The sequence below is a fragment of the Alexandromys fortis genome, unplaced genomic scaffold (assembly GCF_014885135.2).
Source record: "Alexandromys fortis isolate MF-2015 unplaced genomic scaffold, M_Fortis_MF-2015_v1.1 scaffold_208, whole genome shotgun sequence".
In the NCBI taxonomy this organism is placed as follows: domain Eukaryota; kingdom Metazoa; phylum Chordata; class Mammalia; order Rodentia; family Cricetidae; genus Alexandromys; species Alexandromys fortis.
This window is the reverse complement of record NW_026068082.1, coordinates 2,463,877-2,477,040: the sequence shown is the minus strand read 5'-3', so window position 1 is coordinate 2,477,040 and position 13,164 is coordinate 2,463,877. Positions and strand designations below refer to the sequence as shown.

At 43.8% G+C, this 13,164-nt stretch overlaps 1 non-coding gene across 1 annotated transcript; it reads right to left on the bottom strand.

Annotated features, from left to right (window-relative positions):
* Nucleotides 1-4,090: 4,090 nt before the first annotated feature.
* On the bottom strand, nt 4,091-4,197 carry LOC126488516 (U6 spliceosomal RNA). Its single transcript, XR_007588725.1, has one exon. It is a non-coding gene; the product is annotated as a U6 spliceosomal RNA (small nuclear RNA).
* Nucleotides 4,198-13,164: the final 8,967 nt, after the last annotated feature.

The following is a 13,164-nucleotide window of genomic DNA, read 5'->3' as shown; positions in this document are numbered from 1 at the left end:
GCAGAGCTGTCGGGTCTCTCTGGGAGCAGAGCAGAGTCTGACCTCACTTCCTCTTCCGCCCAGAATTCTATTCTGTTTACTCCTCCCATCTATGTTCCAAGCCATGAGGCCAAGCAGCTGGTTTATTATAACTTAACCAATGAAATCAACAGATTGATATATGACACTCCCACATCACAGGCCCTATGTGGATATTTGAGCCCCACATTGCTTACCATACGTAACAAGTATTTCTCTGTCCCACAAACCAGTTCCCAAATAATGACACAGAAATTTGTATTATGAAAGCTTAGCCTATAGCTTAGGCTTGTTCATAATTAGCTCTTATAACTTAAATTAACCCATTATATTAATCTACATTCTATCACATGTCATTACTTCCCTTCCATCTTGCACCCCCTGTTTCCTCTCAGTATCTTCTGGCATATCCTGCACCCCCTAGATTTCTCCTCCTCTTCCTTTCTCTCCCAGGAAATTCCCCCCATGCTCCCTGCCTAGCTATTGGCCATTCAGCTTTTTATTACACCAGTCACAGCAATACAGAGTGTACAGATATTCCACAACAGCTTCTCCTGTTTAATCAGCACAGAATTGTGCTTCTCACACTTAAGTTGTATCTTCCCATCTCGGTTAACTTACTCCCAAACTCCCTCAGAGACCGTCCAGTGCTTTGTCTAGATCCTGCCAAGGAGATGACATTAACTACCACAGACACAGTCACTTACACATATTTTTTTTTTATTATTTAGCAACGCTGAGGATGTAACCCAGGGACTTGTGTGTGCTAAGCAAGATCTCTATCACTAAGCTGTATATTCGTCCCAGCACATAGCTTTTGAGTCCCAAAGAAGTGGTAGCTTTCCCAGGGAGGCTACTGGTATGCAGGACTGATGCAGCTGGATCCCAAGGCTTCAGCCAAGTTTACAGACTTGGCTCTGGCCTCTGCTGAGAAGTGGGGAGCCCCTGAGGAACAGTCTCAGGTTGGGCTTGGGAATTGCCCTACTGAGTCATGGTAGGAGTGTTGGCTCCACAGAACTTTGGCTCCCTCTGCCTTTCTCTGTCCTTTATCACAGATCCTTTCAGCAGTCCAGTTCCTCTCTTGTTGAATTTCTGGTTCCACACAACTGAAGAGTTGAGTTGGCTGAAAAGTCACTGAACCACTGATTTTTCCTACATACAATCATGCTTTCTTTCTGATGTTTTCCACTCTGTCTAAAGTGCTCTTTCTTACCCTGAATCCCTGAATATCCATTTTTCTTCTCCCATTTGATTGCTATATGAATGCATCTTGCTGCATTCATCCGAGATTTTCACTGTTTTTAAAATTGGTATTTGTAGAACTACTTCCCAGCCCCATATTAATTGTTCTTTTGTTGCTATAGTGAAATACCATGACCAAAAGCAACTCATAGAAAAAAGAGTCTATTTTGGCTTATAGGTCCAAGATGGAGAGTCCATAATGGTAGGAGAAACACAGCAGCAAGCGGCCAGAGCAGGAAGCTGAGCAATCACACACAGGAAGTAGAATGTGAAGAGGAAGTGGGGTGAGGCTATAAATTCTCAAAGCCCCCCCCCCCCCCCCGTGACGTGACAGGTTTCCTCCAGCCAAGTTCTTTTCCTAAAAATTCCATAACCTTCCCAAACAACACATCAACTGGTGAGCAAATGTTTAAGCACCTGAACCTTTGGGGCATCTTCCTTATTCAAACTACCACAGCCTCCATGACTATCAACTCCCTAGGAGCGCTGTATGAATCAGTTCCCTCTCAATGCTCCAGAATGCACCAAATCCAAGGCCTTGTGCGCAATAAGTGTTCAAACCATATGTTCAATAAAAGGATAATGTAACCGTTGGGATACAGAAGCCAGGGGACAAGAAGCAGCTGTGCTCGATTGTGGGAGAGAATGGCATTCTATCCCTGTATGTCTCACTTTCAAAATGGCATGGTAAAGGCTGGGAGTGTAGCTAAGTGGTATAATGCTTTGTCTAGCATGTACAAAGCCCTTTGTTGACCCCCGAATGGTAAAAAATGAATAACAATATTAATTGGCATGATAATATATTTGTATAAGTTGTGTGTATATACATGTTTTTATATATACATGTTTATATTGTGTATGTAGATACATACAATATAAAGAATGTATTTTAATCTATATATAGCTGAAAATAAAATGTCTTAAAATTTAGATTTCTAAAAAAAAAGTTACTATGATTTGGCTTAGACATCTTCCTCACAGACTTGTATATTTTAAGACCTGGTCTCCAGTTAGTGGCACTGTTCTGGAGAGCTGGGAGACATGGCTGGGGCAGGGGAGTCACTGAGAGTCACTTTGAAGGTCATAGCCCTACCTTGCTTCTGGTCATTTTTTCTCTGCTTCCAAGTCAGCACCATGTGAAAAGTCACTGCTAGGAGCTGCCATTGCCATGCATTGGACCACTTGAGATGTTGTGTCTTCTTCACCCACCAGGATGGACTGTGTCACCTGAACAACAAACCAAATAAACCTCTCCTCAAGATGCTTCTGTTTCAGTATCTGACCACATGACTGTGAAAAATGACAGGAATCATTTCTAGGCTTCCTCTTAGTTGTGACACATACATGTTTTAAAAAATAATTCTAGGTTAATTGATAGAACATGAAGATATTGATGAGGACTTTAGATGCTGAAGACTACCTAAAGGAACAGCAAAGCCTTTGGTTTTTCTGTCTAGGCCACTTACTGAATGCATCCCCACTACTTTTTCTATCTGTGTGACATTTGAAGCATTATTTGGGATGAAGAGATTTGCTTCATTTCTATCTGCAGGTTTTCCCCTGGTTCTGGTCAGATATTTCTCTAGCTAGACATGCAGTGGGGTTGGGGAAGAGCCACTGTGGAAGACAAAAGCAACATCAGCTTCTGCCCAGAAGATTCTCTGGATTCTGGACAACTGGGGGTCATTTTTGTACAGAGTGGGCAGGGGAACTTTATTCTGTATTTAAGAGCACATTTGTACATAAAGGCACCAGCATAGGCACACTACACAAACAGCCCAGTGTTACATATCTGCAGCAGCTTGTTTGTGGTGAGCTAACCTTTAACCTAGATATAACTCGGATGACTCGGGAGGAATGTAATACCAGAGAGGAATGGCCTCGGGAGGATGCAAATCCCCACTACGTGGAAAGCCGGTGGGGGGGGAAGTGCAGGGGATGAAAAGGAGAAAATGTTCAGACTATCACTCTCAGAGACAAGGCTGACCACCTGACCAGAAGGACAATACTAAACTTTGGGATGATTCAGTGCCCTTGTCCTGATCTTCTAAAGTATGAGAGACAAGACTGGCCACCTGGCCAAAGGGACAAGATTAAACTTTGGAATGATTTGCTGCCTTTGTTTTAACTCTCTATAAATATGAAAGACAAGGCTGACCATATGACCAGAGGAGGGACAAGATTAAACTTTGGGATGATTGACCGCCTTTGTCCTGACTCTCTATATAGTCTGATAGCTGGGGACGGGAGAAAGAAGGCAGGATTTGGGATGTTAGTCCTCTGGCTTTTCAGACTGATAGCTCTGTAAATCAATCACACCTTGAAGGTTCAAGCCCTATCTCTGCCCACTGGCATTTGTGGTGGGCAAAGCAACAAAAAAAAAAAAAAACGTAAGCATTTCAGTTCCAGTTCCTTCTACCCAGCGCCTCTGACCAGAATACCAGCCTACACCATGCTCCCACCCTGCTGCCACCACACAGACAAGAATCTCTGGGTCATGCTGCTTCTTGTGCTTTCTCTTAGGAGACTTGAAAGGAACCTCATTCTCACTATCATCCTCAGAGAACTAAGGCTGATAAGCGTGGAAGTGTTTGCTGGGTCTGTATTCACATTAGTGAAGCAGTCTGGGCCAACACCTATCTGTATTACATGTTTCAAGGCTCTCTGTGACTTGGCTTCTTTGACTATAAAATAGGCATGGTGACTGAGGAAGTTCTAAGGATAAACCAACCATTCATGTGAGGCATGACCATGAATAAGTGTCTGATCCAGGCGAGCAAAAACAAGGCTTATATTGTTATCATTCCTGGTTTTCTTTTCTTTTCTTTTTTTAAATATGGAACGCTTCACGAATTTGCGTGTCATCCTTGCGCAGGGGCCATGCTAATCTTCTCTGTATCGTTCCAATTTTAGTATATGTGCTGCCGAAGCGAGCACCATTCCTGGTTTTCAAAAGTCATAAATGAGGCTCAATGACTCATCATTGTGACAAGAAGCAATTTAAGGAAGGAAACATAATTTTTAGTTTTGGTTTTGTTTAGGTTCACAATCCCAGGTATCAGGAAAAGACAGAATGGACTGCAGCAGCTGCTGGAAGTCTGCTCATAGACAGCCTAAGGCAACTGCTCACACTAGCATCTGCGGCCAGGAAGCAGAGAGTGGTGGATGCTAACGTTCAGATCACGTCAACCTTTTCATTCCCCTAGGACTCCAGGGCTGTAGCACAGCGGCGGGGAGGGGACTCTATGAGTCTGAGGCCAGTCTGGTCTACATAGTGAGTTTCCAGCCAACCAAAGATATATAGTGAGACCTTGTGTCAAAAAAGAAAAATCTTTCCACTTCAGTTAACCTAATTTAGATAATCTTTCATAGGCATACCCAGAGGCTATCTTGTAATGATTAATCTTGGTTGTCCACGCAACTGCCTCTGGGATCAACTAAGAGGGTTGTCTGTGAGCAGACTTCCAGCAGCCAACCCAGCCGTAAGGAGATCCAAGGCGAGGCTACTGCTTTTTGTCTTTTGCCTTCCCATCTCTCGCTGGCAAGTTCGTCTACCAGGACTGAGACTTCACCTCCCTGCTGCCACTGTCACGGACATCGGGACACAGATCGCCCACCCACGCATCTGCTGCAACACTCTGCTGCCATCTGAAATTTGGGCTGCACCCAGCCTTCCTCAGAGAAGCTTCTGCTGCAGTGGGAAGCTAACAGAAACTCCTAACTGCCCAAGGTGCTGAGACTGAGTGATGGTGGAGCGCCCGGCCCGATGGTCATGGAAGACAGGGTGGGAAAGGATGGCAGCCAAAGGACGGACCTAACGCTGCCCTGACACTCGTGCACCTTTGCACAAGATGGGGCCCATGAACATTTCCTCATGGACGAGGGAGGGGCCCATAAGGCCTCAGTCCCTCAAGAAGGATAGTTAATGGCTGTTGAGGGAGGGGTGTCACTTTCTTCAGTGATGCAGACACTGTTGACTGCTCTTATGCCAGTGAATAATCTCCCACACCTGCTCTAAATTCAGGGGTCACACACAAAAAGAAGGCATCAAGACAGGAGGGGAGCATATTGGGAAGAGGGGTTCCAGTGAGAGAAGATGGGGATAAGAAAGGAGGATGGAGGGTATAAATGAAAAAAATTTACTTCATGAATTTATTATACGAGCAAATAAAATGCATTATGTAAATGTAAAATTCATTATTTAAACATATAAGCCTAAAACTCATTATATAAGTAAACCGAACTAACTAAATAAATAAGTAAATAAAAGAACCCAATTTCTTCCACTCTGTAACATGAACTGGAACAATGAGCTGCATGTCTCAGCACCAATTTTCTGCAATACTTGTTTTTACTGTCATTAAGAATCCCAGACAAAGCTGGGTAGTGGTGGTGCACACCTTTAATCCAAGCACTCTGGAGGCAGAGACAGGAGCATCTCTGTGAGTTCGAGGCCAGCCTGGTCTACCAGAGCTAGTTCCAGGACAGGCTCCAAAGTTACAGAGAAACCCTGTCTCGGAAAATAAAAACAAAAGTGCCTCAGACAAAGTCATAAGGAAGAAGGGGTTTATATCAGCTCAGAGTTTGAAAAACAAAACAAAAAGAAATTATCACACATGGGGTGGTTTATAAACAACAGAATATTAAGTTTCACAGATCTTGAGTCCAAAATCTAAGCAGATTTGATGTTCATTCCTGAGCGCTCTGCCTTTAGAGTAATCACCACCTAAAGGTTCTACATCTTAATCCCATTTGTAGCGATACTTCATTTGTATTTTAATAAATAAGGTTTGCCTGAAGATCAGAGAGTAAAACAACCCCACTGGTCAGCCTTATAGACACACACCTTTAATCCCAGTAGCCACACTAGTTGCCATGGAAACCTAGCGGTGCACGCCTTTAATCCCAGTGCTAGAGAGGATCATAAAATGGGAGAAGACAGCTCTCAGGCTCAGTCTCATTCTGAGATTCCTGGAGGCATTTCAAAATGCCATTCGGACTGAGGTCAAGGTAAGAGCCAGTGGCTGGCTGTTTTGTTTTTCACATTTTCAGGTTGAACCCCAATTTCTCTGTTTTTTATTAATTGTGCTACACACATTACCTAGAATTTTTTTAAAATATTTTTATTTTATGTGCATTGGTGTTTTGCCTGCATGTGTACCTATCTGAGGATGTCAGATCTTAGAGTTGCAGACAGTTGTGAGCCGCCATGTGGGTGCTGGAAATTGAACCCAGAGTCTTCTGGGCAGAGCAACAGTGCTCTTAGCCACTGGGCCATCACTCCAGCTCCAATCCCATTTCCTTGGGTGTTATAAATTTCAAAAGTAATTTGTGAGGTCATAAACATTCAGGTTAGCATATGACTACACATTAGTCCGGCTTCTCCAGGGAAACAGAAGTGAGTGTGTGTGTGTGTGTGTGTGTGTGTGTGTGTGTGTGTAGAAAGATTAATTTTTAGGAGACTGGCCCATTTGACCGTGTAGTCTAACTTCTGCAGGTGAGGCTATCAGATTAGAGACTGCAGAGGGGCTGACTTGTAGTTCATGAATGCAGCTGGAATTAACTGCTCTATCAGACTTCTTTGTCCTATTCAGTGTCCACCTTCATTTGCTTGAAACCTGCCAGTTTTAATGCTACGCTCATGAAGAAACACCTTCTCAGAAACAATCAGAAAAAAAAAAAAATCTGACCAAGTATCTGGGCACTGTGGCTCTGCTGAGTTGGCTGATGCCCATCATTAACTACCACACCAATAATAGCTTCACCCCGCATTAAGCACATATTCTCCCAGTACACAGCATCATTTCAATTTATCTTGTAAACCCCCTAAAGTAGGTAAATATTCTCAATTTTAACTATGCAGAACCTAAGCCCTGGGATAATGTAATCTGAAAATGCACCTAATTTAGAATCTTGGCCCAGGCATAGTGGCACATACCTTTAATTCCAGGACCTGGGAGGCAGAAGCAGGTGCATCTCTGTAAGTTCAAGGCCAACCTGGTCTATATAATGGGTTCCAGGCCACCCAGGAATACACAGTAAGACTCTGTCTGGGGAAAAAACATAAAACTGATTCCTGCCAACTTCAATGAAATAATGCAGTCAGTTCTGATCAAGCTGAAAACAATTCCCCCATCTTCCTGCATTTTTTTAAAGTGCTCACAACCAAGCCAGGCATGTGGCACCCCTCTGTGAACTCAGCTACTGCAGACACTAACACCAGGGAAATCCTGTGAGCTCAAGTTCAAGATCATTCGGAGAAACAATCAAATACCAGCTTGGAAAATAAAATAGTAAGATTCCATCCTCAAAACAATAGCTCAGGAGTCAGGTGTGGTGGTGCACATCTGTAATCCCTGAACTTGCTGAAGCTGAGGCAAGAAGGAAGCCACCCTGTGGTACAGAAGACTCTTGTCTCAAAAACAAAGCAAGTAACTAATGCGGGGAGAGGGGGTTCTCATGACCAAATTCCGATGCCTTAAACGTTTCATCCCTCTTGAAGAATGATCATTGTCCTCTTCACACTAATGTGCTCAGCACTGCACCTCACTCGTCTCTATTTCCACGGCAACCCTGAGGGATGTAGTAAATTCACAGGCCTGACTGTGCCTGCTATGGGAAACCCACATAAACTCTCCACCACCACCCTTCCGTCTGCAGGCAAGCCAGTGAGCATCTCCGCTATTCTAAGTTCCGCTGCCATCTTATTTCTGCCATCTTTTTAATTCGCCACTTCTGTTCAGTGGCCTAAGATACCTGTTATTCCTGCAGTCATTGGTTTGCATTCCAGTTGTCAAGATGATGTTTGGGACAAAGATGAATGTGTCCATGACCTTTAACACTTCCTGCATACATCGTCTTGCCAAACTCTGCTTGGTCAGAGTTTCTATCACCTGGCCATTCCTAACTGTGAAGAAGCCTGGGAAACATTCTCTATTCTAGGCAGATATGTGGTTTTCAAAATTTTTGTTTTCATTTTATGTGTATGTGTGTGCCTGAGTGTACCATACCCATGCAGATGTACATGAAGCCAGAAGAGGATGGCGGATCCCCAGAACTGGAATGACAGTACATTCTGAGGTGTAGGATGAGGGTGCTGGAACTCGAACTCAGTACTCTGCAAAAACAGTGAGTGTTCTTCAAACGAGCGTGGCTCCAGCCTCAGCCTCAGACGTGTGGCTTTTCAAAGGAGGCATTAGAGAAGATGGCGGGTGAGACGGCAGTCACGAGAAGTTGGACGTGGTTCTTTGAAACAGAACTAATCAAGGTCCGTGCTTGCTGAATGATGGGGGTGTGTGTAGAGGGAGGGGCTTCCAACAGCATTTGCTGCTTCCCTTCCTCCAGCTCTCTCCCATAGCAGGTTCTGCAGACACCCACTCTGTCTGGAAACATGACGGGAGGGAATTCTGAGGAACAGGGTTCAGTCATGCACTCACACACCCAAAAGCCTTGACACACTCCAGATTCCTGACCCACAGAAACACTAATGAAATTTTAATCCTTGGTTTTAAAGCAACGTCATTAATAACTGTTTTTTTTTTTTTTTCTCTGCCAAGTCTGAGGCTGGAGCCTGCCCCAAAGCAGTATCAGAGATGTTTCTGATAAGGAATTCTTCAAACAGTTCCAAGATGAGGCTGGCTGGGTTGGCTGGGCTACAAAGGAAAGAAGTGATATACGCCAGGGTTTCTAGGGAAGTTTCAGCACAGAGGGGCTGCAGCAGGTCCTGGGTGGACAAGCGGAGAAAGGCATCTGCCTAAGTGTAACCACAGCAAGGGAGCCGGGAGTGGAGTTCATAGCGAGGTTTACAGCGCTCTGCTCAGGGGTAGTGCTCTTCCAGGGTTTTGAGCAACAACCCAAGTGCCTTTATTAGGGCCGGGAATGCTCAAGGCCCCAGTTGGAGTCAAGGCTGCCTGGAAAATACGCTGCTTGCTGGATCATAGGACACTCAGCCAGAACAGAGGAAAAGTGGGGTACACCAGGTGACCCAAACACTGCTAATAGAGTAGAGGAAAGTGGGATTCACAATTCTAGAAGGATTGGGTTTTTTTCAATATAAGAACAGCGGGTTATGTAGACAGTAAGGTAACTTACATAATGTGACAATCTACTGTACACTCTCTTGAGTGACAGGAAGGGCACGTGTTAGGCCTAGGAATGTCTATCCAGCATAGGTGGAGGACAGAAAACAGTGACTAAATTCCAGGACTGTACCTGCTGTTCCTTTCTGACACAGAGAAGTCAGACAACTAAGTTCCAAATTCCAAGAATGATGGAGGAAGGTCATTGGTTAATTATAATAAACCAACTGCTTGGCCTCATAGCTTAGAACATAGATGGGAGGAGTAAACAGAATAGAATTCTGGGCGGAAGAGGAAGTGAGGTCAGACTCTGCTCTGCTCCTGGACAGACCCGACAGCTCTGCTCTCTGGAGCTGGGAAGCCATGCTCAGCTCTCCCAGGCAACTCCAACCCAGAATGGACATAGGTTAGAATCTTTCCTGTAAGCACACCTTGGGGTGCTTACACACATTATTAGAAATGGGTTAGAACAATATGTAAGAGCTAGCCAATAAGAAGCTAGAGTTCATGGGCCAAGCAGTTCTTAAATGAATACAGTTTGTGTGTTGTTATTTCGGGCATGAGCTAGCCAAGCGGCCGGGGTGTTGGGGACGCAGCCCTGCCGCTCCTATTTCAACACAAGAACTGGGATGGGAGCAACCTGACCTTAGGACGAAACAATTCGTGGAGGAATATATGGTATCGATTGCTCACAATCCCATGGAGAGATAAAGAGCAAGAATGCAAATCCCTAAGATGCAAATTGACTCTTCGGTGTGACCGTATTAGTCAAATTCAGTGGACAAAAAGTAGGCGTAACTAAGGATGGAGGAGCCAATGACTAGGGCCAGAGCAGTAGAGCCGGCATTGATTAATAGAGGTCCCCAGGCAGCTGCATTCCACACACACTCTGCTCCTGTTCACAGTCATCTTCATTTTTCTCAAGATTTACTTGTAAGTGTATGACTGTTTTTCCTGCAGGTGTGTATATGTGCCACATCTGTGCAGTGCCCACAGGTCAAAAGAGGACTTCAGATTCCCCCTAGAAAGGGAATTACAGTTGTGAGCCACCATGTAGGTGATGGGAACCTAACCCAGGTGGTCTTAACTGCTGAGCTCTCTCTCCCGCCCATTACCTTTCCTTTGTAGTCCAGTGTTGTTTGTTGTTGTTGTTGCCACATATTCATTGTACATAGTACTAGATTACAAAAGAGCATTTTCCAGCAAGAAAATAACACACATGATCTCAGCCAGTCTCTTCTACCCTCTTCTCTGCTCTCTCCCGTTGCTTCCCTCGGTTCAGCTTTTCTCCTAGTTCATGTCATATATGTATATGCATACATATTTTTATGTATCTATATAAAACCTAGGATCCATCGAGGACAGAAAACAAGAGCTTTTGTCTGAGTCTAACTTTATGCACTGAGTATGACGATTTCAACCAGGAACCAACATAACCCACTCTTCTTTTCGACTGAATAAAACTCGACTGTGCGCATAGGCCACATGTCTTTAACTATCCTTCATCAGTGGATAGCAAGGTTGTTTCCATAGCTTAATTGTTGTGAAAGATGCCACAATAAATACTTAATGCACACGTATCTCTGTGTTGTCTTGACTTAGGGTCAAGAGTAGCACAGCTGGGGCACCCTGTGGATCTATTTTGTTGTTGTTGAGGCACTGAAGCTGATTTCCATGATAGCGCTTCCTTCAGCAGTACATAAGGGTTCCCTTTTCTTCATATCCTCCCCATCATTCGTGCTTTTTATTTTGCTTTGAGATGGAGTCTCACTACATAGCCCTCACTGGCTTGGAGCTCTCCATGTAGATATGGCTTCAACTCAGAGATCTGCCTGCCTCTGTCTCCTTAGTGCGGGGATTAAAGGTATTCACCACCACTCAATAGAGTTCTTAGTGGCCACCATAACAGCATGAGCCAGGCTGCCACTGTCCACAATTTGGTTTCCCAAGTCCTCACCAGAATGGCCCGTTAAGCTCTGCTGGCAGCATTCTAGAGTTTCTCTAGCCTCAGCTCCAAAGTATTCCACATTCTTCCTGAAAACTAGTCCCACAGACATGAGAACCAAACCATCTGTTTGCCACGGTAACGGTCCCCTCCTCAGCACCAATGCTCCCTGTTACTCCTCTCTTCACCGCTGTGTCAAATACGGGACAGACGTGAACAAGGGCTTGTTGTCATCTCTTCACTGCTTCAACATGGTAGCCAGGTGACAATCCAGATTAACCACCAAAACTGTCTCTGATCCCATCTCTTTTCTTCCTTTTGTCCACTCCATGCCACCCTGGTGATCCTCTGACTTTGAATTTGTCAAGTGCTCTTCTCTGACATAACCTACAATTCATGACCTCACTTCCCAGAGTCTGGATTGGAGAGGCATTCTCTGATCACTAGTATAGCATAGTTTCCTTGGCCCCCCTCTAGCTCTTCCTAGGCCCTCACTTTTCTCTCTGCGGTGTCTCTAAGATGCATGTAGTTACTTAGGTCATGTTCCTTCTTTCCCAGAGTGTAAGCTGCACAAAAGCAACTGCACCGGCTTTATTCGCGGCAGTGTCCTACGAGTCAGAAGGTACTCCGCACACAGTTTGCTTTCAATAACCAAGAAACAAATTTGGTGGGACAGAGAGATTGCTCAGCAGTTAAGAGCAAAAACTACTCTTGCAGAGGACACATACAAATAGGTTAAATAAGTAATATTTTAAGAGGAATTAACTAGAGAGAGCAAGACCTAGTGTCAGGACGTTCTATACACTACACTGACTACTACGGAGGGCAGAAAATGGGTCTCCTATCACACTAAACACATTCCACAGCACAGCGGGTGACTGGGGCTCAGACTTACCTATTATACAGTTTATGGAAAACTAAAGGATCGCAAAGGCTCCAAACACAGAGTATTGATAAGGGGATGAAAATGCTAGTTACTGGGATTTGGTCAGCATTTATTATATACAAAATGTACTAAAATGTCATACCACATCCCAAAATATGTATCATTATTTCAATTTAAAAAAAATTTTTTTTGGTTCTTCGAGACAGGGTTTCTCTGTAACTTTGGAGTGTGTTCAGGTACTAGCTCTTGCAGACCAGTTTGGCCTTGAACTCACAGAGATCTACGTGCCTCTGCCTTTTGAGTGCTTGGATTAAAGGCATGTACCACCAATGTCCAGATCAATGAAAAAATTTAATGTTAAAGGAAGTAGAATATAACTACCCTGATGTGTTCACTATATACTGTACACATGTTTTGTAGCCTATAAATCAACATTAGTGAAAAATTAGTAAAAAAGGGCTGGAGAGATGGCTCAGCTGTTAAGAGCACTGCCTGTTCTTCCAAAGGTCCTGAGTTCAATTCCCAACATCCACATGGTGGCTCACAACCATCTGTAATGAGATCTGGTGCCCTCTTCTGGCCTGCAGGTGTACATGCAGACAGAATACTGAGAATACTGTACACATAATAAAAAAAATCTTTAAAAAAAATAGTAAAAAAAAGTCTATAATTAATTGGCATTTTACATATATTTATGTATTTAAATATATTTTATTTATCTAATTTTACAAAGATCATGTAATCTTTTATCATATAAATGTAGATAAACTGTAGAAAATTATGTTATTTTATTTATCTCCAGGACCTACTGACGTGGTGGAAAAAGAGTAGCAACTCCTGAATGTTTACTGTGACGCGTGCTACTACAGACAGGGGATGTGGATAAATGTAAAAAAACTAAGTAAAACATTTTAATATTGAAAGAAACAGCACACCAGCACTCAGAAAACTGAGGCAGTAGATCATCAACTTGAGATCACTCTGGACTACAAAGC